Source organism: Desmodus rotundus, chromosome 6 (genome assembly GCF_022682495.2).
Source record: "Desmodus rotundus isolate HL8 chromosome 6, HLdesRot8A.1, whole genome shotgun sequence".
NCBI classification, from domain to species: Eukaryota; Metazoa; Chordata; class Mammalia; order Chiroptera; family Phyllostomidae; genus Desmodus; species Desmodus rotundus.
This window is the reverse complement of record NC_071392.1, coordinates 107411635-107438374: the sequence shown is the minus strand read 5'-3', so window position 1 is coordinate 107438374 and position 26740 is coordinate 107411635. Positions and strand designations below refer to the sequence as shown.

The 26740-nt window shown below is 40.4% G+C and overlaps 1 protein-coding gene across 5 annotated transcripts in view; it reads right to left on the bottom strand.

Annotated features, from left to right (window-relative positions):
* Positions 1-26740, bottom strand: part of CHD6 (chromodomain helicase DNA binding protein 6) — a 171004-nt gene that overhangs the window by 134060 nt on the left and 10204 nt on the right. Inside the window, exon 1 of one of the 5 annotated variants that reach the window (XM_053927250.2) lies at positions 2860-3242. The exons of the other annotated variants lie outside the window; for them this stretch is intronic. The gene's annotated coding sequence lies outside the window, so the exon portion shown is untranslated. Of the gene's footprint in view, positions 1-2859; positions 3243-26740 lie in introns of those variants that run through there. 5 annotated transcript variants of the gene reach the window in all.

Here is a 26740-nt window from a genome sequence, read left to right as displayed (position 1 = left end):
ACACTTGAGGTATCTTTTAGTAACAGAGAGACTACATAATCCACTCTGTCCTTCTGCTAAGAGCAGAGATTTTGCAACTAAATTAGTGTCCAAATCCCAGTGCTTGCCATTTATTAGCTGTGTGATTAGGGCAAATCACTTAACCTCTTACCCCAGTTTCCTCATATGGAGAACAGGAATGATAATCATGTGAGGGTTAAATAAATCAGCACATGCAAATTACAAAGCACAGTGTCTGGCATATAGAAGTACTACATAAAGTTAAACATTACTATTGGCATATATACAATAGCCATCCAGGTAGGATTACAGGAAAAATGTGCAGTCACAGCAGTGAAAATAAATGACCCACGTGGATTCGAGTGACTTGTATGAATTCATGATCCATAATCCCCAACCAGAGTAATCTTAGGACTTGATTAACCTTAAAGCAAGCCCCACTGTAGACAAAAGTATTTCACAAATGGGTGATAACTCCAAATCTGTTCCCATAAAACCTTTTGAAGACAACTCATTAAAAAAAAAAAAAAAGGACACTTAATTTAGCTAAACACACAATTTTTAAACATCCTTTTCTATATGATACTTCTTTTACAAGACACAGAGAAAAAATACCTTGCATAAATGAATTTTCCAGACACCTCAGAGTTTACATGTAGTCTTTTAAAAGAATTCTTAATCAAAAATTTTTATTTCATTTTTCTACAGTCTTCTTAAAATGCAACAGTAGTGAAATAAATGATTCAGGCAACAATCATCAGTGAATGTTAAATTAATTAATACCATTACATGAAAGGTGGACTGACCTGGGAATCCACAGGTCGTCAGGATATCACTCCATGGATTTTGTTTGTCAAATAGGGGAAACTTTACTTGACAACAAAGGGCTATGTCAAAATAAACCCACCAATCATTCTTGGTATACAAAGTGGGATAACCAAGCGTATGGTCTTGTAATGTGAACAGTACTTCAACATACCACCAATGAGTAACCAAAAATATGAAAAACAGTTAAGCCTCTAACTACCTGTTTACAAGTAATATGGAAAGAGAATAACGTTACACAACCCAAGGATACAGCCAGCAAAATCAATAATGTGGGGAACAGGACTCACCCAGTTTCTTCAAAAAATAGATGGTCTAACACCCCCCCACAAATAGGAGGGTAAATTATTATAGATTAAAAGAGATTAAAGAGATATACCAATCAAATGCATTAGGTGTACAAGAGTTAAATAATTAATTATAAAAAGTCATTTTTGAACAAATAAAGGAAAGGGGTTCAGCATTAGATGATATCAAGGAATAAAGTTATAAGGAACTTATTGGGTATGATAATGTACTTTTATAAAGTCCATATCTGCTAGATGTGCACACTAAAATATTTACAGGTGCAACGATAGGTTGCCTGGGATTTTCTTTAAAATACTCTAGCTCAAAAAGGAAGTGAGAAGAGATACACAAAACAAGAATGGCACGAGGATTCGTCATTATTCTACTTTTGTGTATGTTTGAAATTTTCTATAATAAAAGAAAAAATTAAGGCTAAGGGAAAGAAGAGACCAGAATTCATGGCCACCATCCATTAGGCATGAAAAACTGCAGAAACTTATATGTAAAAAACACACACAAAACAGCCGACAGCAGTGACCTCTGAAGACTGTATGTGAGATACTTCGGGCAGATTTCTTGGGTCAGCAGAATTCTTCCTACAACATTCTCGTGGAAGTGTGCTTTCTTTCCATCAGGCCATGTTCTATTACCAAGGTGTAAACTAGATGACTTGATGCTAAACTGAACCGCTCTAGCACGAGCAAAGTTGGTGAAGGAAACTGACTACCAAATGTATTTTTAATGGGTTGTATATATTTCTAAGTTTTTAATAATTTGCCTCTATGCTTTTCCACTTCTCCAACATTTGTAACTAAATACTTTTGTACAAGTTCAAGAAATAATTTTTAGCACAACAACAAAAAAATGGTTAAAGAAAAGTAGTTAAAAAAAAGTTTATTTAGTCCTGGCTGGTATGGCTCAGTGGATTGAGTGCCGGCCTGTGAACCAAAGGGTCACTGGTTCGCATCCCAGCCAGGGCACATACCTGGGTTGCAGGCCAGGTACCCAGTAGGGGGTACATGGCAGGCACCCACATATTGATGTTTCCCTCCTTCTTTTTCTCCCTCCCTTCCCCTTTCTCTAAAAATAAATAAAATCTTTTAAAAAATAATAATAAAGTTATTTAAACTTCCCTTCTTCTATCCTCTTCATTTCCACGGCTCCTAACATAATTCATGCTATGGTATTACCACCTTATACTTAGTATCAGAGTATTTAAAACATTAACTGATTATGCCACAGATTTATAGATCAAACATATTACCTGCTTCTTTCCAAAACTTAAAAAGATACATGAAAAATTATCCCTATCCCACATAAAAGAGCAGTATACTGCATTTACAGAAGAGGGTACTGTTCAAATGTCATAACCACTAATCTAACAAAGAAGGGGGTCAGTGATACACACAGCACAGCTATGGAAGACACAATTCTCTTTAACCTAGCACTGTGTTTTGTATCCTTTCTTAGGTAAGAAAAACAGTGAATCCAGAATATTGCACCTTAGAAGTCTTGACAATATTTTCCCAACAGCTGTCTGCCAAATATTTTGATTAACTCTTACCAGACCATTATCACCTTTCCACGATTCCCTCTGGGCTTTATATGTCTTTGAACATGGTTTGGTCAATATGGCCGTAAAAAAAAAAGCGACACTTTAGAAACAAACAATAACAAATAATGCCTACAGGTAAGGAGGAATGCAGAGTTAACACACAATTGAAAAAGAACTGTAAGATTAAGTACCTTTGGTCCTAGGGAAGTCTGATCTGGGAAATCTACTTCTGTATTGATCCTAGTCCCCTGGGAATAGCGCACATTGCTCCTGGGGCACAAGAGAAGGTATATTATACTGTTGCTAGCAAGGTAGAAATTAATTAGCCCTGCTCCTTTTTTGCTGTTAATATTCACAGGTTACTTCCTTAATTAATATAGAAGTAGTTATATTTATCCACACTGAGATAGATGGGTTTGGGATATTAAAAGTTTTCCTATTGAAAGAACTTAGCTTCTCAAAAGTTTTAACTGAATTTACCTTTCTAAAATGCACCATAATAATAAACTGGAATGCAGCAACTAACACTTATTGTACTATTTTTCTAAATCATCTAAATAATAATGGCATGTGACATGCCCCATTATCATTCCCATCGTATAGATGAAGCCATCAAAGTCCGGGGATGTTAAGTAATTTGCCAAAGAAAACAGAGCTAGCAAGCAATGGAGTATCACCACCATCCCTACTCAACATTTTTTAGGGATAAACAGAAGTAAAGCTATTAGTGACTTATTCCAAAATCTGTTAAGTGTCATTAAACCTTGTGAAGAAATACCTGCTGAGCATCTACTGTGTGGTCAACATTGTGCTAAGAATTACTAACAAACACTAGAAAAGCAGGAAACAGCTATTTCCCCTTAAAACCTTACTGTCAAGGTAGGGAGACAAAAATGTACATATTAAACTAGCAGAGAAAATGTGCATATTCCCTGTGTAAGAGTTACCTCTTCATAAATTCATCCATAGCCAGCCCTTACTTCCCACCCCTGTGCATTTTTTAGATATGTCACAGTTGACTGTGGAAAAATAAAGACAGTCTTCTAACTAACTGATGGATGGGGGGCACAGTGTGGATTCATGGCTAAGGAATAAAAAAATCATTCAATTCTAACCAGAACAAGACCTATCTCAAATGTAATTAAAAGACCACAGAGACCCAAATATGAGTAAGACACGCTACCTACTTTTCTTTCAAACATTTATTTTACTTTTAAATGAGAGGGGAAGGGAGGGAGGAAGAGAGGGAGAGAAATAACTGTGTGGTTGACAACTCTCACACGCCCCCAACTGGGAACCTGGCCCACAACCCAGGCATATGCCCTGACTGGGAATCAAACCTGCGACTCCTTGGTTTGCAGGCCAGCACTCAACCCACTGAGCCACAGCAGCCAGGGCTACCCACTCTTAAGAAATCACATCTAGTCAAGAAAAGACAAACCTGCTAACAAGTGTCATTTGCTGTGAAAGCCAATGGAAACTAATGAAAAGTTTCAGATACAGCAGTAACAGAAATAAAGGAGAAAGCAACTACAAGGGGAAGTTCTGATAAAGTGACTTCTAGGGATGCTATAAGACGACAAGATTCATAAATAAAAATTTTAGCCCTGGCTGGTGTGGCTCAGTGGATTGAGTGCGGGCCTGCAAAACGAGAGGTCACTGGGTTCGATTCCCAGTCAGGGCACATGCCTGGGTTACGGGCCAGGTCCCCAGCTGGGAGCACACAAGAGGCAACCTATTTTTTTTTAATTTTAATTTTGTATTGTTATTCAATTACAGTTGTGTGCCTTTTCTCCCCATCCCTCCACCCCATCCCAGCCGAACCCCCCTCCCTCCCCCACCTCCACCCTCCCCCTTGATCTGGTCCATGTGTCCTTTATAGTAGTTCCTGTAATCCCCTCTCCTCACTGTCCCCTCCCCACTCCCCCCTGCCCACTGTTAGATTTTTCTTAACTTCAATGTCTCTGGTTATATTTTGTTTCCTTTTTTTCTCCTACTTATTATGTTCCAGTTAAAGGTGAGATCATATGGTATTTGTCCATCACCGCCTGGCTTATTTCACTTAACATAATGCTCTCCAGTTCCATCCATGCTGTTGCAAAGGGTATAAGCTCCTTCTTTCTCTCTGCTGCGGAGAATTCCATTGTGTAGATATACCATAGTTTTTGGATCCACTCGTTTGCTGATGGGCACTTAGGTTGCTTCCAGTACTTGGCTATTGTAAATTGTGCTGCTATGAACATTGGGGTGCACAGGTTCTTTTGGATTGGTGTTTCAGGGTTCTTGGGGTATAACCGCAGCAGCAGAATTGCTGGGTCAAAGGGCAGTTCCATTTTTAGTTTTCTGAGGAAATTCCATACTGTTTTCCACAGTGGCCTCACCAGTCTGCATTCCCACCAACAGTGCACTAGGGTTCCCTTTTCTCCGCATCCTCTCCAACATTTGTTTGTGGATTTGTTTATGTTGGCCACTCTGACTGGTATGAGATGGTACCTCATTGTGGTTTTAATTTGCATCTCTCTGATGGCTAGTGATGCTGAGCATCTTTTCATATGTCTCTGGGCCCTCTGTATGTCTTCCTTGGAGAAGTATCTGTTCAAGTCCTTTGCCCATTTTTTAATTGGGTTGTTTGTCTTCCTGGAGTGGAGTCGTGTGAGTTCTTTATATATTTTGGAGATCAGGCCCTTGTCTGAGGTATCATTGGCAAATATGTTTTCCCATACTGTTGGTTCTCTTTGTAATTTGGTGCTGTTTTCTTTAGCCATGCAGAAGCTTTTTATTTTCATTAGGTTCCATTTGTTTATTCTTTCTTTTATGTCCCTTGCTTTAGGGGACATGTCTGTGAGGACGTTGCTGCGTGGAATGTCTGAGATTTTCCTGCCAATGTTTTCCTCTAGGACTTTTATGGTGTTACGACTTATATTTAAGTCTTTTATCCATCTTGAGTTTATTTTTGTGTGTGGTGTAAGTTGGTGATCGAGTTTCATTTTTTTGCACGTAGCTGTCCAGATCTCCCAACACCATCTGTTGAAGAGGCTGTTTTTGCTCCATTTTATGCTCCTGCCTCCTTTGTCAAATATTAACTGACCGTAAAGACTTGAGTTTATAATGGACAGATGGACAAAATCAAGGGGGAGGGTGGAGGTGGGGGAGGGAGGGGGGTTTGGCTGGGGTGGGGTGGAGGGATGGGGAGAAAAGGCACACAACTGTAATTGAATAACAATTAAAAAAACAAAACAAAAAAAGACTTGAGTTTATTTCTAGGCTCTCTGTTCTGTTCCATTGGTCTATGAAGAGACAACCTATTGATGTATTTCTCGCACATCGATGTTTTCTTTCTCCCCCTCCCTTCCCCTCTAAAAGTAAATAAATAAAATCTTAAAAGAAATAAAAAATTTTATAACTGAATACAGTAAAATAATAGTCCTAGTTCTATATTCTGTATGTGCAGATATGATTTCCCTCCCCTCAAAACCTACCTCTACGTTTGTATGAATGTAACAGTAGTCTCAACATCAGTATTTAATGTCTACCTCAGTCACTGTTATTCCACAATAATGTCCAGCAGTTGATCAAAAATTACAAAACATACAAAAAAAGCAAAGGGATAGGGTAGGAAGTGACAAAGCAATCAATAGAACCAGACTGAGAGATGACCCAGATGCTGTGACTATCAGTTAGGGGATTTAAAATAACAATGAGTATTATGTAAAAAAAAATTAGTAGACTATATGCATGAACAGGTGGTAAATTTCAACAGAAAGATGGAATATACAACAGAGGCAAATAGAAATGCTATCTCTTTAAGGGATCAGCGATCAGAGATTAAAAAATATCCTGTGAAGGGGTGGGGAGTGGGTGAAGGTGAAAGAGGGTCTAAGGGGGATAAATAGTAATGGAAAAAATAAAATAAAATAAAAAAACTATTAAAAGAAATAAAATCAGGATGTAACCTGAGGGGGGTGGTAGGGGAAAGAGTCCTTTGACGGACTCACCAGAACACTCAACACAATCAAGGAAGGAATCAATGAACTGGAGGATAGGTCTCTAGAAATTATCCAACTGAAACACAAAGAGAGAGGGGAAGACTTCCATGGGGTGGGGACGACAGAAAGAACACTGAAGAGCTGTGGGATGTGATCGAATGGTATCACAGACATGTAACTGGAGTCCCAGAAAGGGGAGGAGGGGAATAAGGCACAAAAATATATTTGATGAAAAAATGGCTGAGAACTTTCCAAAACTCAGAGAATGCTACGTAATAAACATAAACAAATAAGGAAACAAATAAATACAATAAAGAACATACACCTAGACACTTTTTAGTTAAATAGCTAAAACTTAAAGAAAACGTCTTAAATACAGCCAGAGAAAAAAAGACATTATCTTCTGAGGCAAAAAAATAAATAAAAATCTCAACAGAATTTATGAAATTCGAAAGATAATGGAGTGACATCTTTTAAGTACTGAAAGGGGCAGGAGAGAGACTCCACGACCCAGAACTCTGTAGTCGGCAAAAATATCTTTCAGAAATGAAGGCAAAATAATGGCTTTTCAGACAAACAAAAGCTGAAGTAATTCAATGTCAGCACACCAGTCCTACAAAAATGGTAAAGGAAGTTCTTAAAGTAGAATGCATATGACACAAGACAAAAATGATGATCTACACAAAGAAGTTAATAGCTCCAGAAATGATAAAAATGGAAGTGAGTATGAAAGACCTTTCAGGTGGATGGGCGGCTCCAGCTCCCAAGTTCACCGCTGCTCAGCCTGAGGTCGCAGACTGGCATGAAGGCGTGCGGGCGTCCTCTGTGCCCGTTCAGCATTTTCCCACTGAAGACTGGAGCTCTCAGCCTGCCACTGAATTCAGGTCTGCAGCACCCACCGCACAAGCCTCTGAATGGGGAGGAACACCACTGAGTGGCTTTAAGCTATTCTTCCACAGCTTAATGGAAACAAGGTTGACAAAAAATAACATTTCTAAAAATAATAATAATAATAATCTTTCTAAAAGATAACTATCGAAAGCAAAAATCTTAAGTGTATCATCCAGCATATAAAGTATATAAAAGTAAAATGTATTAAATAATATCCCAGGATAGAAGGGAAAAACTAGAAATATACATACTGTGTTATTAGAATCTTATACTGTATGTGAAATGTGAAGTATACTAGTACGTGAAGGTAGACTGATATACAGTGTACAAGTACTAAAGCTACCATTAAATTTTTTGAAAGAGGTGTAACTAAATACCAATGAAGGTAAAAAGGAATTTTTAACCCCCTCAATCTAAAAGGAGGAATAAAAAGAGGGAAGGGAAAGCAAACCAAATGTACAAATAGAAATTAACTAGCAAAATGATAGATGTAAATCCAACTATATCAATAATTACATTTAATAAAAATAGTCTAAACATCCCAATTAAAAGGCAGATTTTATCACAAGACCCAGCTATATGTTTTCTATAAGATATCCACTTTAACCCTGACTGGCATGGCTCAGCTGGTTGGGCGTTGTATCACAGAGCAAAACATCACCAGTTTGGTTCCCGGTCAGGGCACATGCCTGGGCTGCAGACCAGGTCCCTGGTTGAGGAACATGTAAGATGCAGCCAATTGATATTTCTCTTCCTCTTTCTCCCTACCTCCCCTTCTCTCAAATAAATAAATAGATAAGTAAATAAATAAATATCTAAAATAAAAAAGAAATCCTTTAAAGACATAGATTAAAAGTAAAATGATGGTCCTGGCTGGTATAGCTCAGTGGATTGAGTGCCGGCCTGCGAACTGAAATGTTGCTGGTTCAATTATCAGTCAGGGTACATGCCTGGGTTGCAGACCAGGTCCCCAGTGAGGTGAGTGCAAAAGGCAACCAATTAATTTATCTCTCCCACATCAATGTTTCTCTCCCTCTCTTTCTCCCTCCCTTCCTCTCTCTCTAAATATAAATAAATAAAATGTTTTTAAAAACATAAAAATAAAATGATGGAAAAGATATACAAATACCTTACAAATATTAATCAAAAGAAAGGCAGATAGGCTACATTAATATTAGACATAGTAGATGTCAGAAGAAATACTAAGAGAGATAAAGAGAGCCATTCACATAATGATAAAAGGGTTAATTCACTACGAAGATATAATAGCCTTTAATATGTATACACCTGACAACAGAGCCTCAAAGCAAATGAACCAAAAAGGACAGAAATCAAAATAAAATATATACATTTACATATAATTAATATAATGTATAGTGAATTAGTTGAAGACTCAACACCCCTCTTTTGGTAATCCATAAAACAAATAGACAAAAAACCTGTAAGGATACAGAAGATATAAGTAACACTATCAACCAACTTGATACAATTAACACTTCTACAACACTCCACCCTGTAACAGCAGACTACACGTTGTTTTCAAGTGCACGTGGGACATTCACCAAGACAGCCTATATTCTTGGCCATAAAAGAAAAACTCAGCAAATTTAAAAGAACTGAAATCTCACCCAAGTATATTCTCTGATCATAAAGTAATTAAATTTGAAATCATTAATAAAATATGTGGAAAATCTACAATATTTGGAAATAAAACACCCTTATAAACAACCTTGGGTCAAAAAGGAAGTAACAAGAAAAAATAGAAAATATTTCTAATTGAATGGACATTAAAACACAACACATGAAAATGTATGGAATGCAGCTTTAGCGGTGCTTAGAGGAATGTTTAAAGAATTAAAAGCTTATTAATTAGTGCCCTGGCTGGTGTGGCTCAGTGGATTGAGTGCCGCCCTGCAAAATGAGATGTTGCTGATTCAATTCCCAGTCAAGGCACATGCCTGGGTTGTGGGCTAGGCCCCAGTTGGGGGTGTGCAAGAGACAACTGAGAGGCAACCAATCAATGTATCTCTCACACATCGATGTTTCTCTCGGTGTTTCTCTCCCTGCCTTTCCCCTTCCTTTCCCCTCTCTAAATTAAAAAAAAATTTCTTCAAGTTTATTGTTAGAAAATAAGAAAAAGTCCTCCTTATGAATTAAGCTTCCACCTTAAGACACTAAAAAGTAAGACTATATTAAACCCAAAGCACGGATAAGGGGGAAAAAAACATAAAGAACAAAAATTGATGAAATCGAGAACAAAAAATAGTAAGACAAAAATTAATGAAACTGAAAGATTTTTTAAAAGATCAGTAACACTGATAAAACTCTGGCCAGAGTTATCAAGAAAAAGAAATAAAACATACAAATTACCAATATGAGGACTCAAAAAGACATCTCTAGGAATGCTATTGTACACACAGTAAAGTGATAATACTTTATGCCTGTAATTTTGCACAACTTAGATGAATTGGGTAAATTCCTCAAAAAACACAAAGTAGCACAGCTCACTTAAAAGAACCTGAACAGCCCTTCATTTATTAAAGACAGTGAGTGTAGAGTTAAAAACCTTCCAACAACGAAAACTCCAGGTGCAAACAAGTTTCATCAAATTATTTCTGGAAAAAATTATACCAATTTTGCATATATTCTTCCAGAAAACAGAAGAGAAGGGAACACTTCCCCTCTCATTTAATGAGGCCAGCATTAGCCCAATACCAAATCCAGGAATGGCAATACAAGAAACCATGGTTTAAAGACAAAGATCAAAACACAAACAGTAAAATCCCTAACAAAATACCCTTGAACAATGCAGGCATTAGCGGCACCAACCCCATGCAGTCAAAAACCTGCACATAACTTTTGACTGCCCCCGAACTTAACTACGGTTGGCCCTCAGTACCTGTAAGGATTGATTCTAGAAATCCTGTGAATGCCAAAATCTGCATGCTCAAGCCTCTTACCCAAAATGGCATAGAATAATGCACATAGCAGGCCCTCCACATCCATGGATTCCCAACTGCAGGCTGAAAAGACTGTTTCTGATCTGTGGTTGGTTTAATCTGTGGATTCAAAACCCACAGATACAAAGGGATACCTGTATTTATCGGAAAAAAAAAAATCTGTGTGTAAGTGTACCTTGGCAGTTTAAGCTTATTTTGTTCAAGGGTCAACTATACTATCACACTGAATCCAGCAACATATAAAAAGAATAATATATCAAGACCACGTGGGATTTATCTTGGGTATGCAAGAGGGAGTCAACATTCAAAAACCAATTAATGTAATGCAACAGACTAAAGCAAAAACCCACATGCATCATCTCGATACACAGAAAGTATCTGACAAATTTTAAGGTCCATTTACAATAAAAACTCTCAGCAAACTTGGAATAAAAGGGCACTTCCTCAACCTGATAAAAGGCACTGACAAAAAAATGTGTATATATACAGTTTAACGGGACTATTATTTCCCCCTAAACTCAGGGACAAGGCAAGCATGTCTAATCTCATCACATTTATTCAACATCCAACTGGAGTTCTCACCAGTGTAATAAGACAAGAAAAAGAAATAGAAGGCACACACATTAAACAGGAATAAGTAAAACTGTCTCTATTTGACATAACTATCAATGTAGAAATTCACAAAGAATCTACAAAAAGAAAGCTTCTAGAACCAGTAAATTACTTTAATAAGGTCATAGGATATAAGATCTATATACAAAAGTCAATTCTATTTTTACATACTAGCAAGGAACAACTATAAATTCACATTTTTTAAAAGTACCACTTATAACAGTACTCTAAAACATGAAATACGTAAGAGATAAATCAAAATTAAGCACAACCTTGTAAGCCTACATAGCCTAAATCTTCAGAGTAAGCCACTTACTTTCTTCTCAACTCACTGGAACGTTTTGCATGAGTAAGCTTTCCTTCCGGTAGATGGCCCCTTCTCCCACATTTTCCCTCATAAGAGCCTCATCCTGATAATTCGTGCTGCAAGATTGGTATCTTGGAACTAGGAAACAGAAAAATGGAATGCAGCCCCAGAAAAATGAAAGCTTGTAAAAGCCAAGTTAAAAGCTTCCCTTCTAGTTAACTGATAAAGCCAGACACTGACAACCTTTAAGACTAAAATCCCTGGGTGAAATACAACACTGTGTGTAAGAGCTGTCTTATCACTAAGCCTTCCACACTTCCACAGCCTCTATTAATATGGCTATGCACTCATGTCTTTCAAGACATGTCCCTCTGCCCAGCACACCTCCAGACACATCTAACTGGACCAGAGGGGGGCCCCTAACCCAAGGGCAGCCATTGCCTAATAAAAGGCCAACAACTGAGGACATGACATTTCTGAGGGGGGGGGGGAACCCTGCTTGGCAAAATCGATTTTCTCAGAAATCTGAAATGGAAAGAACCAAAAGAATGACATTAAGCAACAAGAGTAGAAGCTGAAAAGTCATGAGGTTGAGAAAGCCTGGAGGAGCTTTAAGGGGCCCTTGACATGGAAAAGTTAAGGGAAAACGTGATATGTAAGTATGCAGAAGCTATAAAGTAGAGAGCAACATGTAGGGTGAGAAGAGAAGGGCGGGGCCGATGCCACTGGGCATCATGTAAATGATGGCAAAGTACTGGTACAGACCATCCAAGAAAGCCTGCTACTGAAGGCCTGGAGCTGCCCCGGATCCGGCAGATGGCTCTGTTAGTCATCGAGTGCCACAATACTACTACGCAACAACAGACCGCATAATCTCAGCGGCATTCAACAACAAGCATTCAATTTCCCTCAGGCGTCTGAGTTAGACTGGCTCTACTGTAAGCCACATGTCTGCTGTGGTGGCTCTGCTCTATGGCCTCACTCTGAGGCCCACCTTGAAAAGGCTGCAGCCACTCATGGTCCTTCTCAAGGTGAACGCAAAAGCACAGGAGGACACGTCCATTAGCCCAAGTGTGCTGCAAACCTCTTCTTTCATCATGTCCGCTAACATCCTGCTGGGCCAAAGCAAGACATATGCCAAGCCCAAAATTAAGGGGTAGGGACATAATACCATCTACCATGGGACCACAGCAAGGTACGAACGTGAAACACTGCTACAGGAGAGTCAAGAACTGGGGCCGATAACTAACTCAATGTGCTAGACCACTCTACTCTACACCACTTTTCTAAACTAACTGGGCTTAAATTTCTGTTCCTTGCAGTTCAAAGACTCTAACGAAAACACAGGGATTAGAAAAGTCTCTGGGAGCAAAGGCACACCACACTGGGAGAATACACTCTCCAATGCGACGCGACCTGTGAATCCCCTCTCTCCCTTCTCTGCTCAAGAGGTAGGATACCATCCGAATTATTTTGTTGAAATATTTCTAATTACGAACCAAGGTGGCAGCGTAGGTAGACACACTGCGCCTCCTCGCACAACCAGAACTGACAGAAAATCGAACGGGAAAGAAGTCCGATACCAAGGAAGTAAAAAATAAAACATTCATCCAGACCGGTAGGAGGGGCGGAGACGGGCAGCCGGGGAGGAGAGGACTCGCGTGGCCGCAGCGGGACCGAGACTGGCGGAGTGTGGGACCAACAGGGCAGGCAGTCTGACCACTAGCAGACCCTGCGGCCCGACATTCAGCCCCACATTTGCGCAGATAAACTGAGAGGGCCGGACTCAGAGTGGCGGAGAACGGGGCAGGCAGAGCGGCGGGTAGCACCCCGCGACCCCACATTCGCGCACAGATAAACCGGACAAATGGCGGGGAGCAAAGCAGACTGTGCAACCCAGGGCTCCAGTGCAGGGAAATAAAGCCTCAAACCTCTGATTGAAAACGCCCATGGGGGTTGGGGCGGCAGCAGGAGAGACTCCAGCCTCACAGGAGAGGTCGTTGGAGAGACCCACAGGGGCCTAGGGCATGCACAAGCCCACCCACTCGGGAACCAGCACCAGAGGGGCCCAGTTTGATTGTGGGTAGCAGAGTGAAAGACTGAAACCCGGTGGAGAGGGGAGCAGGCACCATTGCTCCCTCTCGGCCCCTCCCCCATGTACAGCGTCACAGCACAGCGACCAGCGTTACCCCGCCCCCGGTGAACACCTAAGGCTCTGCCCCTTAAAGTAACAGATGTGCCAAGACCAAAAAAAAAAAAAAAAAAAAAAAAAAAGGCCCAAATGACAGAACACTTCAAAGCTCCAGAAAAAATACAACTAAGCGAGGAAGAGATAGCCAACCTATCGGATGCACAGTTCAAAACACTGGTTATCAAGATGCTCACAGAATTGGTTGAATCTTTTCGAAAACCAGATGAAAAAATGAAGCCTATGCTAAGAGAAACAAAGGAAAATGTACAGGGAACCAATAGTGATGCGAAGGAAACTGGGACTCAAATCAACAGTGTGGATCAGAAGGAAGAAAGAAGCATCCAACCAGAAAAGAATGAAGAAACAAGAATTCGGAAAAATGAGGAGAGGCTTAGGAACCTCCAGGACATCTTGAAATGTTCCAACATCCGAATTATAGGGGTGCCAGAAGGAGAAGAGGAAGAACAAAAAATTGAAAATTTATTTGAACAAATAATGAAGGAGAACTTCCCTCATCTGGCAAAGGAAATAAGACTTCCAGAAAGGCCAGGAAGCTCAGAGAGTCCCAAAGAAGCTGGACCCTAGGAGGAACACACCAAGGCACATCATAATTACATTACCCAAGATGAAACAGAAGGAGAGAATCTCAGAAGCAGCAAGAGAAAAGGAGACAGTTATCTACAAAGGAGTTCCCATAAGACTGTCAACTGATTTCTCCAAAGAGACCTTACAGGCAAGAAGGGGCTGTCAAGAAGTATTCCAAGTCATGAAAGGCAAGGACCTACATCCAAGATTACTGTATCCAGCAAAGCTATCATTTAGAAGGGAAGGGAAGATAAAGAGCTTCTCAGATAAGGTCAAGTTAAAGAAGTTCATCATCACCAAGCCCTTATTATATGAAATGTTAAAGGGAGTTACCTAAGAAAAAGAAGATCAAAAATATGAACAGTAAAAATGACAGCAAACTCACAGTTATTAACGACCACACCTAAAACAAAAACAAGAGCAAACTAGGCAAACAACTAGAACGGGAACAGAACCATAGAGATGGAGATCACATGGAGGGTTGTCAATAGGGGAGTGGGAGGGGGAGAGGGGGGGAAAGGTACAGAGATTACGTAGCATAGATGATAGGTGGAAAATAGACAGGGGGAGGGTAAGAATAGTGTAGGAAATGTAGAAGTCAAAGAACTTACAAGTATGACCCATGGACATGAACTATAGGGGGGGAATGTGGGAGGGAGGGGGGTGGGCAGGATGGAGTGGAGTGAGGGGGGGGGGAATGGGACAACTGTAATAGCATAATCAATAAATATATTTTAAAAAAATAAAAAGAAATATTTTTAATTAAATAAAAGGGGGGAATTTATGAAAGTCAGAAGACATGTCTAAAAATGTGGCAGGAGCTGGTCAGCGGTCTCCCCAGAGAGACGGTGCCAGCGAGCACCAGACCACTCTACCAGGGTACACAGATCAGCCTGCTGCAGGTCCAGAGGCCGCAGTCTCTACACCCAAAATCTGGAGCTCTGTCAGCATATTTATAGCTGAAACACAATTTTCTAGAATAGTATTATCTACCTGGTTTATAAAAAAGAAAAAAGTAAAGAATTACAAAAAAAAAAAGTGAATAAAGTCAAATCTAAAGGTGAATAGAATGAAATGGTAGAAAACAAAATGAAACCAAAACAGAAAAATTTATAAAGTTAAAACATTTAATTTGCTGGAGATCTAAGAAATACTGCTGTCCTAAACAGAATTTTGAAAATGACAGTTTTGTTTCTTCAAAAATGAAGTAAAATTCTGGGTGTGCTTCTGAACTGTGACCATTTCAAACAGAGAACTTACCTCTTGTTAAAAGAATTTACGATGACTCAGTAGTGTCTGTTAAAAGAACTTCATCCCTCAGTAAACAGCCAGGCAAGTCAAAGATAACACAGGCATCACTAATTTAGACAAAAATGAGAGTCATAGCACACACTACCTCTGACTGTCGTTCAAAGGTTTTTAAATGTTTACTTCTGACCCAGACCATCCTGGCAAGTTCACAGCCAACCAGCCCACAGCTGAGAGAGGAACGAGGCGGCAAGGGAAGGCATTTGTACAGGTGCCCCGTGAAACACAGGTGCATGCTGTGACTTTCCAAGAGCCCCTGCCCACATTAGGCTGGGTCTAATATGAGTGGGTGGGGGCTAACGCCATCTAATTCAACTCTGCGTGAGTTCTGCATGTTATTAGCCAAGCAGCTTTAAAGTTCTAATTCTGGAAAAGGGCCTTAAAGTGACTCTAGGATATATACCGTTATAATAAACACCATAACACTGAAAACCAAAGTTTTCCAGTTGCCGGTACCTATACAAGCCTTACCGGCTACCACAGAATTCCAGTGCAGATTAAAACAAAAGCAGCCCCTCCAAAATTCATCCTCCTGAGATTTCTGTCTCTAATTAAACAAGTTTAAGACAATCTAAAATCATTTCCTTAAAAAAGACTCCCTTAAAAGAAGGAAAACTCCCCACCCTCTACCCAGTAGGTGTCCATCGTAATAGAAAAGCCAAAACAAAATCCTTCTAGAGCTAACAATCCCCTACAGACACGGAGGAGGAAGGTTGATGTGATCTTAGAAACAGCTCTTTGGTATTCAAATGTTTTGATAAGCAGAATGCCAAGGCTGTTTAACCCTGCCCCAATCAAATAAAAGGGTTAAACGGCAAGAGAGGTGGATATGGTTTGTTAGGCACTGGGACAGATTATTAAGAGTCAGGAAATCATCTTTCTTGCAGTGTTTATGGTTTAGGTTCTTCTTACTTTCAGTCTTTATTAATTGATAGAACATCACACCGTCTCAGCAGTGAAAGAGATCACCCAAGGCTCAGGGGGGTGTGTGCACAGACCAGATAGTGTGAACTCAGAGATGGCACTTAACACACAAGCCCCGCCCCCACAGGGTCACACCAGACTTTGGTCTACAGCATTGCCACCTGCTCCTCTTGGCCCTGTTCTGACCCCTGCTTTTTTCCAGTAACGCCCCTCAGACAGCCCAACAACGTCATGGCAGGTTTGAAACATGGCTACTATGAACTGAACTGTGTCGCCCCCAAATTCATAGGCTACAGTGACACTCCAAGTCCCAGTAGTTCAGCATGTGGCTGTATTTGGAGACAGGGCCTTTAGAGAGGTGACTAAGTTAAAGTGAGGTCTTTAGGGGTGAACCCTAATCCAGTATGGCCGGTATCCTTTTAAGAAGAGACTGGGACACAGAAAATGCCAAGTGAGAGCATGGTGAGGAGGAGGACTGCAAGCCAAGGAGAGAGGCTTCAGAAGAAACCAATCCTGTCACCTTGATCTAAACCTCTAGCCTCCTGCATTGTGAGAAAATAAATACCTATGTAAGCCACCCAGTCCCTGGTATTTTATTACAGCCGCCTCAGCAAACCGATACAACCAGAAACACATTTTGCTACACAGTCCCCTGACTGAGGAAGAGATGCTGCATCTAAAGCTACCCTTAGGGAATTTTTGATGGCTTAATGAGACATCTGAAGTCATCTCAATTATTGGGAAAAAACATACCACATTCATAATAAGCATCTCTACAGTTTTATCTAACCTCGTAAAAGTCTTCTACAACATCAACAGTAATGCACCGCTGGCCGCTTTTTCCTTAGCTACACAACCACCACCAAAATTCACTTGCATTCCTTGCCTTCTCCACAGTGATACATTACAACCATTCGCCCAAGTGGTCGTCTCCCATGGCTCCAGCCTAAGACCGCAAACTTACACATCCACCTTTTCCTCCAAGTTTCTTCCCAAAGTGATGTTTCCTTCGTAAGCCTGAAAGCGTCTTGGTGGCAGAAACTTACTCATCTTTGAGCCCCAGGCCCTTGCAAAGCACCTGGTATATGGTACTTGCACATGTGTACAGAGTAAATGAATGCCACCAATAAATTCACACTGAATTTCAATGGCATAACTCATATGGGATCATTCCGGGGCTCTTCCTAACAGTGTGTCTGGCAATCAGTGCTCCTGGCAATTTGGAGGAATCTCATAATCATAAAGTTGAGTAAATAAGCCAGATACAAAACATAACATTCTGTATGATTCCATTTAAATAAAGTTCAAGAATAGGCAAAACTAATCTTGAATGACAGAAGTCAGAAAACTGCAGGGGGAAAGTGGGAAGGGAACATGTGTATTATCAGAGAAGGGGCACGAGAGAACCTTCTGGGATGCTGGAAATGTTCTCTATCTTAATCTTGAAGGTGGTGGTTACATAGGTATATATACACATGTAAAAAATCCATCAAGCAGCACACTTGAGACTCGTACACTTTCCTGAATGCATGTTATATAGAAAAACCCTATTTCTATGTATGGTCCTAACACACTCTCCATCCAAAAAAGTCAGTGCTCAATTAATGTTGTGTTTGAATGCCCAACTTTTGAGTAACAATAATCAGTGTACTATTTTCATACAAGAAAAGTCTCAGCAAGCAATTGCAATCCAAGTCTTAAGCTGAAGCTAGACTAGGGAACACCATCATCCCCTGGCATAAGCATAAAACTCACTTCTGCCCCAAGTGGCCGGGTGCCTGTAGGTGTTAAGCGGGGAGGGATTTTTCCCTCCTAAAACTGGCCCCAAGCATAATCCCTAGGTGAGCAGCCCTACTGTTCAGGCTCAGGAACCCAATGGCATCTTAAGGGACTAGGAGAAAAAAGGAAATTTTGCAACTGAAGCTCTTTCTACTACATTAAGAATTTAGAAACACTGACAACAATATCAGAAGGAAACCTCTGTCCATCTCTGTAGCAAGTACCACTTAATTATTCTGCAACTGTCTACCTACCTGGCAAACTCCTATTCATCCTTCAAAACCAAAATCAGATGTTAACTCTTCTGTGAACTTCTGAACCTTCCCCCCTCCTCTATGTTCCTTCGACTGTTCCACTTACTTTGTTTCACTGCAGTTTAAATATTGGTCACGTCTATTTTGGCATTCTTACACATCTAGACTGTGATCACATTTCTCTCCCCAGCACCAAGGGCATGGCAGGGTACTTTGGAGGCATGCAAATGTCTGTTGAACCGACTTGAAATATGACCACCACCAAACAAGCCCTACCATTTAAATGTCCAATTACAGAGTCCTAAAATAAGTGGTATTCCCAGATAAGGCACAGTCTGTACTCAAAAGAGGGAGTGAAAAAAACTATAAATATTCTCTAGGACAATGTTATTTTTAGTATGGTAGTCACCAGCCTCTAAGAGTGAACTTCAGAGGCAACCTGGAGACTAAATGACTTAAATGAAGAGTATGGGACTGCCAGACAACCTGTGGTCCTGCTTCTGGAGAGAGAGGTACAGTGCAGCAGACATGGTCCTGGAAGCAGGGGTTCATCCCCTTCAAGGCAGAGTCTCCAAGGTCCTGCATTGATATTACATGTGAGAACAAGTAATTGTGCGATCCTGAACAAGTTCCTTACCTCTCTGTGCCTCAGTTTCCGTTTTCTCATCAGTAAAATGGGGGGCAGGGAGCAATAACACAACCTACAATCTCACACAGTTTTAAAGGATTAAATGAGAGACTAAATATGAAATGCTTAGTACCTAGCATATAGTAACCACTCAATAAATGTTTGCTCTAATTATTCTGAGGCTCTAGAATGGGATGGGGATACCTGGGCTTTACCTGGTCCTATCATATTCCTGTCCTGTCTGGCACTCTGGGCCTTTCTACGCTTTCATTTTCACATGGCTAATTCCCCTAGCTATATGCAGGGCCTCCCTCTCACCATGAATACACCCCAACAAAGCAAAGCCGCACCTCATTTTTAAGACCCTCTACCAGTTTTCCTAGGGAAAACTTAGTTTCCTATTGCATTTCCTCAGTGCTTTCCCCTTTGAACAGATTAATGACAGTAAATTGATCAAATACACAGATCTCTATTGTCACTCTCTCAAATATTTTTATGGATAAACCCAGTTAAGCAACGAGGATTTCAAGAATTTCCGGCTCTACTGTCTTAACATTAGATCAATCTTCCCTCCCCCCACCCCGCCCCGCTCCTAATCTCTTTCTTTCTTATTTCAAAAGGGAGAGGGGATGCTGGCACTACAAATCATAGAATGAGGATGTCCATTTCACCTTTCTGGAAGGCACACCCTTCGGTAGTCACCAGAGCAGTTTCACTGGTGGGCTTAAAAAGCTCAATGCAGCCCTGGCTGGTGTGGCTCAGTGGATAGAGTGCCAAACTGGGAAGCAAAGGATGGCCAGTTCGATTCCCGGTCTAGGGCACATGCCTGCGTTGTGGGCCAGGTCCCAAGCAGGGGGAGCATGAGAGGCAACCACACAGTGATGTTTCTCTCCCTCCCTTCCTCTCTCTCTAAAAGTAAATAAATAAAATCTTTAAAAACAAAAAAAAGCTCACTGCAGACCTTCACTGCCATGAGCTCCCCATCCTTTATTCCATCCCGAGGAGTAAAACTGACAGTATGGTCAAGAGTTCAAGGGCATTACTGAAACAAAGCCCAATGACCACAGTGAGTACAGTGGTTCAAGATGAGGACCCTGCCCGCCTCTTTCTTTTCACCTCTCAGGTGGACAGCGGGCAGGCTCTACACCAGCGAAGCCTAGGCAGTGCTCTTCTCGCTGGCTGTCAAGCTTTTACAAGTCAGTTAGGCCCAGCATTTCTTTTTAAATTAAAAAAACATATACAATAAAACAGGTAAATGTTATGATACATATTATCTCAATAGCTATTTTTTTAAAATACAGAATAAAATAAAGTGTGTTACAAGTAGAAGAATGAACACTGAGTATGAAAACCCTTGCATCACATATGTATGTACACTGCACACAACATAATACGGTCACAACAAGATTACAAAACTCCAGTTTAGCAGTCAGATATGAGCCTTCCGTGAGCTATCTGTGAGTAAGAGGGATAGCAAGCAGACTCTGGCCTGCTTCGTCTCTAGGTTAAAACATGCATTTTCAACGGGTCAGTATAACCCCAAGGAGACAAAACTGGTTCTTGGGGGTTAAAATCTCTTGTTTACATGTTAAGCAGATATACACTCATAAACTGATATACTATATTTGCGGTATTAAAATTTCATGGGTAGAAGGGCAATAATGCAAAAATATAGTCTAAAAAGGCTCCTCAGGGGAATATATAATAATTGGGGGGGAAAAGTTGAGAAGAAAACCTCTTTCATGAAGCCTAACTTCCAAAGACTCCATATTTAGCCAGAAAAGGTGTTGCTGGCAAGGCCTCACTGCCTTGGGTTCACCTTGGCAGGTGTGGGGGGGTCGTCAGGAAGGGCAGGAGCTGGCAAAGGACATGAGCCTAATGCTCCTAGGCCCTGACAGAACACCGTCTCCTTCACACCCCACCAGATCCTCAAACCAGTGCTCAGGTTTACACTAAAAGGTAAGTTTTACACGTGGGACAGGCAGGTAAAGCTGCTAAGCATGCAGCTTCAAATGAGGGTTTGGAGCACAGAAGAGGGTGGAGATAGAAATAAAGATTTTAGACCCATCAAGAGTTGAAACAACAGGAAAGAAGTCGTTTGCCAAGGAAGGAATATAAAGCAAGAAGGACAAGGCCCAAAAGGGGATTTAAGGGGGATATTAAAAGGGGTTTAACAGGTAGGGAGGTCCTTAATAGTTTTTTTTAAAAAGTAAAACCCATGAACTAGCCCTAGCCATGTGGTTGAGTTGGTTGGAGCATTGTCCTGTACACCAAAAAGGTAAGACCATGTGACAACTTAATACAATGCATGATCCTTGACTAAATTCTAGATCAGGAAAAATAAAAAAGCTATTTAAATATGGGCTACATGTTTCATGTGGTTTCATATCAAGTTTCCTGAGTAATATAAACTACAGTGGAGTTATGTGGCCTTTCTCTCAGGATAAAGATGCAAAAGTATTTAATATTTTGTGTGAAGTGTGACAATGTCCAAAAGGAACTCTCAAAGGATATGGCTTAAAAAAAAACCAGTATATGTATGTAGACAGAGAAAGTTATCAAACAAGTTGGCAAAATGTTAATAATTGGTGAATCTAGGTTAAAGAAGAGATGGGCATATGGTATTATTCTCGTAACTTTCTGTAGGTTTGGTGTTTTTTAAGATACAAAATGGCTTGGGGGGGTAGAAATGCCTTCAAATACAAAAAGGTTTTAATTTCTCTATGTTCCGACTCCTCTTCATTAGAATAGAGACTGAAGAGTTGACACACACAAAAAGCTTCACAGCATTTTTAAATACTATCCCCATTCACAAATAAATAAATTTATTTGGCAGAAACAAATTATTTCAAGTATACAAACCAAGTCAGTCTCTACACCACAAAACAAATTCCTGAGTAGTACTACATAGATTAACAGATTACAGAATCTAGGTGTTATTATTAAAGTTAACCTTCCACATGTTATGGAAAATAAACCTTAATAATACTTTAAGAATCTAGATACTTAATCTGGATTCTTATTTATCAACAGTGCATTAGCACTAATGGGTTTTACACAAATGCTAAGAGTAAAACTTACTTAGGAGAGACAGTATTGATAAACCAAGTTCATTCCCAGACTTACTGTCTTAATTATTGAGTTTTAACTTCCTAAATCTTTAATCAGGATTATAAAGAAGTAAAACCAAAAAGTTTCACTTCCATCTACATCATCCTCAAAGGAATTTCTATTTAATAACAAAAAGGAAAGAAGCAAATGAAATAAAAATGCCCTAACTATGCAACTATGAATACTTGAACAAAAGAAAACTGACTTTAATCACGACAAATATTTATTGAGAACGTACTACATACAAATTCCTATGAGGAACTGTACAAAGACTAAACTTTGTGCCCCTGGGGGGTCAAAATCCTGTTGGAAATGACAAACATACAGAATATTAAAGTGGAAGAATAATGGCTGGCTCCATCTTCCCTCGTCCCCACTCCCAACACTTCCGTTCAAAAAGTTAAATCCTGGGCGGGCCACTGCAACAGCCACGGAATCCATTAACCCGCCCACCGTCAGGCGTCTCTGAACCACTGGTCCTCAGTCGTGGGTGCACACTGGAATCACGTGAGGGAGTTACCAAAAAACCCAACGCCTGGCTCTCTCCTCCAGAGAATGTGACTTTATTGTGTGCAGCCCGGGCACTGGGGGGTTTTTAAAGCTCTCCAGGGAATTCTAACGTGCAGCAAAGTTTGAGCACCACTGTTGTAATCCAACCCCTGCTGGCTAAGTGTAGCATACAAGCTGCTCTCCTACATTAAAACCTCTGATGAATCTTCACTGGCAAAACAACTCTGAACTCCTTACCACGATCTTCCAAGCTCTGCACTGTCTCCCACTCAGTCCTCCAGCGCCATCGCCCACCACCACTCCACAGGTCTCCACCTCACTCCAGCACACAATGAATTACCACTTGCCTCCATCTCTTTGCGGACACTTTCTATGTATAAACTCTCCAAACTCTGACACCAGTCCCAGTCTCTAAATATGAAACTCCAAAACAACTTTCAAAAAAACAATTTAAAAGTTTCTTCCTCTCCAAAGCCTTAACCAACCCCCACCCCCACCCCAGGCAGACGTTTGCTCCTTCTTGCATTCAAACAAAACAGCTCTAATTTGGCATTTATCATGATGTTTGTAGTAGCAGTTTACATTTGTATCCCTTCTAATAAACTGTGCATTCCTCAAGGACAGAGGCCTGGTGCATTTATCTTCAAGTTCTCAGTGCCTAGTTTTGGCTGAAACAAAATGAAAGTTCAGAAAGTGTTTACTAAATAAATGGCCATCGTACCCTGTGGAGTAAACAAGTAACAACATGAGAAGAGAAAGGCACTTCAACGTGAAATGCCAAGTTAGTTATACAGGCAAGATCTGACCCCAGCAGTGTAGAGCGGACAGAGTGTTTCCGGCAGACGTACGGGGAAGGCCCCATGAAGACACTGGGACTTGTTCTCAAGTCTCAAAAGAAGGAAAATATCCAGAGAAGCAAAGAGCAAGGGGCAGAGAACTGTGAGCCTGGATAACAGCTCAGATACGGCTCCTTGTCAAGGAAAAAGCCATTTAGCTTTGCCTTGAGTTTCCTCAAAAGACACCCTAAAAAACACTGTAGAAATTAATTGTGCTTTTCTTAGTTTTATAAGTCTATTCTGTCTCATTATCCTGCTTTACCACCATTTGATACATTATGGTTTTGCATATTCAAATATTCACTAGAACATAAGCTCCATGAGAGCAGAAACTTTGCTTTTGTCTTGTTTTTTTTTTTAATTTTTCATTTATTTATTTTTAGAGAGAGTAAGGGAGAGAGAAAGAAGGAGAGAAACATCTATCAGTTGCCTCTTGTACATGACCGTACTGGGGACGGAACCTGCAATCCAGACATGTGACCTGACCCTGAATCAAACCTGTGACCTTTCACTTTGCAGGATGACGCACAACTGAGCCACACTGGTCAGGGCAAAACTTCATTTTGTGTACTGTGTATGCCCAGGGTTTATATCAGTGCCTAGCACTTGGTAAATGTCCAATATATTTGCTGAATGGGTAAATGAACATCTTTATTAAGGGTTTCTGCTGTAACGCTTCCTTTCACCTAGAGATTTCCTGCCAATCTCACCCAGTCTCCACACATCCAAACCCTGCCTATCCTTCCAAACCCTAATACATGTCCTGTCCGACTCTAAGCCTTTTCTGACTCCCGATCTCTCCGTCTTCTGAACTGCCTTTATCATTCTTGTCTTACGACACTTTTTACAGGCTGCACTGTAATAGCACAATTATCTGTGTACAAGTATATCTTATCTCCCCCTTCTTACTGTAAATTCTTTGAGGGCAAGCTCCAGGTCATCCACCACCCCCACCCCCCGCAGCTTCCAGGCTTACAGAGCATAGTGCGTTGTAGAGTTTTTCAGTAACCCCTATTGAATAAAAGGAAAGATTAATTAAAGGCAGTATTAAACCTTTAATATCTTAATATTAACATCGGAAAGATTAAGATCAATAATGACCTATCTCCATTCATCTTGACTCTATGATATCTGATTCTTTAAAATATCCAACACTAAGCCCTGGCCAGGTGGTTCAGTGGGTTGGGGCATCGTCCCACACACCAAAAAGTTGAGGGTTCAATTCCCGGTCAGGGCACATACCTGGGCTGCAGGTTCAATCTGGTCAAGGCATGTACAGGAGGAAACCGATCAATGTTTCTCTCTCACACAGATGTTTCTCTCCCCCCGCCTCTTCTCTAAGATCAATAAGTATATGCTCAAGTGAGGATTAAAATACACACACATACACACACACATCTCTCCAACACTTAATAAATAAATAAATAAATAAATAAATAAATAAATAAAATCATCCAACACTTAAACCCTACTTGTAATGTGCCAGGTATATTCCAAGGCTTTACCTAAATGAACTAATTTAATCCTCAAAACAACCATATGAGAATGGTATTATTCTGTATCTCCATTTTGCAGATGAGCAAACTTAGGCATGGAGAAGTTCTCACAGCCAGTAAGTGGCTGACCTAGGATTCAAACCCAAGGGTCCGGCTGCAGAATCCATGCATTTAACCACTAGCTGCAGTGCTTTTATGATTGCTGGGCAGTCTCCTATTCATAAAGCTAAAAGTGGCCTTCTGAGAAATTTACTTAGAAAATATTAGAGATGTGCAGATATTTAAAGCAAACCTTTAAATATCTTATGATTACACCTTCCCTTATGAATGAAAGATCGAATTCCAGACTGCAGTAAACACAGAAAATAGACGACAGAAAAGGAATGGAGATTTCTGCAGTACCACAGTGGGAAGGACAAATGCTGGTAAGAGACAAGCACCCATGGAGCTACAACTTCAGTGGCAGCTGTAGGAAGGGATAAAACAGAGGTAAACATAAGCTTTGGCATGAAGTTACCATGGGCACAGCCCACAGTCTGTATTTAAAAGTGGCTACTGAGACAGCACAGAATAGAGGATGGCAGCAAACTACAGTGCTTAAGAATGCAGGGCTCAAACTGCCTGGGTTACGAGTTCTACAATTATAGACAACGCGATTCCTCTGTCTCATTTCCTAAACTGTACAATGGGCTTAGTAACAGCACTTAGCCATGAGCGGAACCAACAATAATCCATGTATATTCATCCGGATGGCTTGGCTATGCTGCAGTTAAAACTCCATTTAAAAAACTCAGTGGTTTAAAGCATTGGCTTACTTGCTTACACTATGTAACCACTGCAGATTTCTTTCAGGAAAAAATTTAAAGCTATCTGCCTAGAAGTGTCTCACATCACTTCCATTCAAACTTCAATATCCAAAGCAAGTCACACAGCAGTGCTCAACTTCAAGATGATGGACAAATGCAATCAGTCAATGCACGCAGAATATTGGTGAATAGCCCTAATGACCCCCACACCATGAAAGAGCCTAGGACCACACCTGGCACACAGTAAGCACTCAGTGATTGATACTTGCTATTGTTATTATCATGATTATTGAGGGGGTCTAGGAAAAACCTAGTCTAATAACGCTAAGTCATAAAGCTAAAATGCAAATGTAGATGTGAAAAAATCTATCACGCATGTTATTCACAATAAAGCAAAGGTGAATTTACAATCATTTCACCATGATATAACACAGGGACAAGCCAAAAAGTTCCTAGTAAGCAAAAAATAGTAAACAGAGTTACCAAAAGGGAAGGACATGCCAAATGTTTCTAGTAAACAAGAGCTACCAAAATAGTACCATTCATTCTTATTCAAGACACGTAAAATTTCACTGATAATTATCTTTATTTTATTTTGGAGAACATTAAAAAAATAAAAAAGAGTATGCAAACTTTCCCAAATTCACTTCTAATCTCAGAGCACTCCTTTCCCATCTTTCCCCCAAAACTTCTCAAGGGAAATTCTTCTATGTGGGTTTTCAGGGCCCTACCCATCAGGAGGGAAAGAGTCCTATTTAGTTAAGATAAAAAGTGAATTCTAATCCTAACTTGGCCATAGACCAGCTCTATGGCCTCAAAACATATTTACATAACGAGGATTCTGTTCCGTCATCCATAAGATGACAAAATTTGGACCAGATGGCCTCC